The sequence below is a fragment of the Meleagris gallopavo genome, chromosome 5 (genome assembly GCF_000146605.3).
Source record: "Meleagris gallopavo isolate NT-WF06-2002-E0010 breed Aviagen turkey brand Nicholas breeding stock chromosome 5, Turkey_5.1, whole genome shotgun sequence".
Lineage (NCBI taxonomy): Eukaryota > Metazoa > Chordata > Aves > Galliformes > Phasianidae > Meleagris > Meleagris gallopavo.
The window spans coordinates 35,766,875-35,770,505 of NC_015015.2; the positions used below are offsets into that span (position 1 = coordinate 35,766,875).

General features: G+C 55.9%; 1 long non-coding RNA gene across 2 annotated transcripts in view; it reads right to left on the reverse strand.

Annotated features, from left to right (window-relative positions):
- Positions 1–12: 12 nt before the first annotated feature.
- Positions 13–3,631, reverse strand: part of LOC116216683 — a 3,841-nt gene continuing 222 nt past the window's right edge. Inside the window, exons 1-4 of one of the 2 annotated variants that reach the window (XR_004159949.1) lie at positions 3,220–3,620; positions 2,923–3,030; positions 1,674–2,621; positions 13–565 (exon numbers count right to left, since the gene is read on the reverse strand). This is a non-coding gene — a long non-coding RNA (uncharacterized LOC116216683). Of the gene's footprint in view, positions 566–1,673; positions 2,622–2,922; positions 3,031–3,219; positions 3,621–3,631 lie in introns of those variants that run through there. The other variant, XR_004159948.1, reaches the window with a different exon arrangement.

Genomic DNA, 3,631 nt, shown 5'->3' on the forward strand with positions numbered 1-3,631 from the left:
CCCCCCCCAGCGTCTCTCCCAACACCCAAGCACAGAGAGGGAGCAGGGCGGTGGCTGGGACGGGGCAGGGGGGACGCACCCCTGACCGAGAGAGATCTGCCGGCTGGGGGATGGGTCGGGCAGCCCCCGATATGGGCAGCGGAAAGGCCACCGACTCATCGCTGAGTCGGCACCACTGTTTTTTTTTTTTTCACCTGTCCCTGTGCCCTCGGTGTGTTGCAGCGCGGTGCGGCCCGCACCGCCTTCGCCGAGGGGGACCTGCGATGGACTGAGGCAGGGCCGTGTCCGTCGGTCGGAGGCTATCTGTGCCGTCTGTCCCCCGTGCTGCCGAGAGAGAGTGTCCCTCGGCCGTTCCCTACGCGGTGACGCGGTGCTCCCCCGCTCCCTCCCTCCCCGAAGGGGTTTCGCAGGGGGCTGTGTCCCAGCCTGGCAGTGCGGTGCTCGCGGCGCTGTCACGGGGGGGCTTTCACTGCTGTCACCTTTAGTTTCCCTTCAGATCCGGGGCTCCGTCACCGGCACAGTGACCCCGGGACCAACTTCGGTTTGCCCTCATTGCTTCGTTAGGCTGTAAAGGAAGGTTACATTTGCTTGCAACTGCCGGAAAAAAATATGTTAAACAAGATTCCTTCCCGCTAAACTCCCATTCTCTGGCACGTCCTCGATGTAAATAAATTCCTTAACACTGAACGCACACACACTTGGCACTGCGCGACTGCCGCTAAAGCGCATTTGGGAACAGAACAGAATGAAAAATTGGTATTTCCTGGGCGATTCGGCGCTGTTGCAGATATTCCTGTGCATGTGTGAACATTTTATTCATTGATGCGAAGTCCGAATATCTCCTGTGTGGCCATTCTCACACCCGTACAGCCACGTTAGCTGAGCACCGAGATACGTGTGTCACATTCAGCGCCGTACCGTAAGACAGTGCACAGCAGCGACAGAGGCGATATCTGCAGACGAGAAATTCTTAACATGGACACGGCACACAAAGGCCACTCCATTCCTCTCCTTGAATGTCCCGCAGAAAGTGAGAGCGGTGCCAGCAGAGCTCTCCCCGCTGCATAGCTGGGGCCGGGGCAGCCCGCGATAGTCCCTGTGGCAGCCGCACCGTGTCCGCGAGGCTCTGAGCTCCGTCGCGGCAGCACCGCACCTTCCCTCGCCTCCTACCGCGGTGCGGCTGCCGAGCTTAACCTCTCGAAAAGGTTCTGGGGGTTCTGCTCACAGAGCGTGTGCTGCGTGAGCATCCTTCTGCTCCTCACTAGCTACTTCCGAGTGAGAACGGCCGGGAGCCCGTTCCCCCCGCCGGGAGAGTCTCTGGGCAGCACCCAAAGGTCCGATTATTTCCCCCCAGGCCCGGCCTGAGGAAAGGCCACAGGAAGCCCTCAGAGCCAGGAGCTGCCCTCGGACCCTCACGCTGGGCTCTAGGAGCAATTCCCACGACCTTGGGGCTCCCATGCGTGGGAGTGGGGCTGCCCACTGGAATCTGAGGTCCCCGCCCTTCCCCTGCTTCGCATTTTAGGGCGCTGGGCATTACATAGGTGCCACTCCTACTCCATTGGGTGAGCCTCTGCCCGGCCAGGCGTACCCCCTCCCCCCGTGCTGTAGCATTGTCGGCCCCCCGCCCCTGCTCCATGCTACTTTTCCCCTTCAATCCTTCAATTATTTCCTACCTGAAAAAAATTAATCTTTTTGCCAGGCGGGTCACAAGCGATCAACAGGCTGTTGTATATTACAATGTTTTCATATTCCTCTCGGCTCCCCCTGCCCTCTACCGACTCACTGTAGATGTGACCTTTGGTATTTCAGCCCACACTCAGCAGTTGAATGGAAACAAGTTGAGCACGTTCACTTCTGATAAACATTATCCTTAAACCACTGGAGACCCGAGCAGAGTAAACGAGCTTTTCCGACAGGACCACATCAGGAACACACATTGAGAAAGGGAAAGAAACCAAATATCCCGGAGATCAGAGGCGGGGTGGAGGGGTGGGAGAGGGAAGGAGGGGAACAGACAGGTTGGAAGACACTTGGGGGGGAGGGAGGTGAAAGAAAAGGACACAGTTGTGAACACAATGGGCGCAGATGAGAGAGTGAGTGAACGGCGCGGGGTCACATCCGAGCAGAGGGGCGATCCTCGGGGACTCTGAGTCCGGGAGCCGCGGGGCCGGGCTGAAACCGAGAGAATGCGTGGAGCTCGGCCTCGGCTTCACACCGTCGGGCGCTGGGAGGGGGCAGCGGGAGGTAATGGGGCCAGGGCCGGGCGGCAGCGGCGAGGGAGCGGCTGTTCTTCGGGGAGGACGCGCTGCTAATGCAGGTCGGCAGGCTCACGAACACGCACTCCTCTCCTTTGTTTAATTAAGTAATTAATTTAATTAAATTTTGGATCTGTGTCCCGCTAATTCAATGCCTCCTGCCATAAAACTAGCCGCGGCGGGTCAGGTCACCGCGCCGAGGAGGGCTCTGGCTGCAGCGAATGAAGAACGCGATCGCTTTCGGGCGGTTGAATTGATTGTGTGCATGTGTCAGTGCGGGGGGACCCCTTCGGCAGAGGTGATGGATCTGGCTTTGGGGAGCGCACCGTTTACTCATGTGGTGTTCCGACGCTGCCGTTCGTGTTCCTGAAACAAACACAGAACTGCCATAGGAAATGGTTGAGTTGAATACCCGAGGAGTGAACAGAAGGAACAGCGGATATTCCGAACAAACATAGAGAACAAACGCGAAATAACCGCGGCCGTCTTTTTTCCTCCACAAAACGTCTGCAACGTATCATGAATTTCTGGGAGATCCCTGTAGCATCCGCTCTGTTTCTGACCGTGGGATATGCGAAGGCTCTGCAATCTAGCTCTTTTTTTTTTTTTTTTTAATATTTAAAGTCTCTTACAAATATTTTACATAATAAGGAGCGTTCATACACACCAGAGACGTCAGATCCATATTTCACCCGCCGATATTCCGTGCACTGCAGTCACCGTATTATTCCCGTTCACGTTTTACTTCCTTTATAGGATCTGGGTCTTTGGGAGTCTATGAAAACAAACAAACAAAATCACTCAGAGAAAAAAGTGAAAGAAATTACGGTAACTTCTTGGTCGAGGCTGAGAAGCCCGTTATTTGCAACAGACGTTGGATGCGTGAGAGAAGCATATAGAGGGGGACCCGAGCACCCACTGCCAAACAAAACACGCCGTGACCCACTCACGCTTTAATTCCTACCAGCCTTGTCTGTTTTTCTTTTAACTGTTAATACGAAGCAGTGTCTTTGATAAAGTCGGAATGGGCTGCAGGACAAGCAGTTCAGCGCAATGTATCGTTTGGCGCGGCGATTAAATCAAAACGCGGGGAGATACCGGGGGCCCCCGGTCCGTCTCGTCCCGACGCTGCAGCTGAATTCCCGACAGCTTCGTGGCTTCCACAAAAAATAACGTAACCGCCGCCGTTTGCCACCCTTTCCTGCACCACCCGTGAAACGTTCAGTAGTCAAAAAGTGCTTTACTGTAAAGAGGGCTGAAAACAAAGATCTACTCTGCCAAATCAGCAGAGCAAAGACAGGAAAGCCGTGTGCGTTCCCAGGCACCGTCCGGTTTCCACCCGGCCGCTCTCTGGGGCGGGGGGGCCCGCGGTGCGC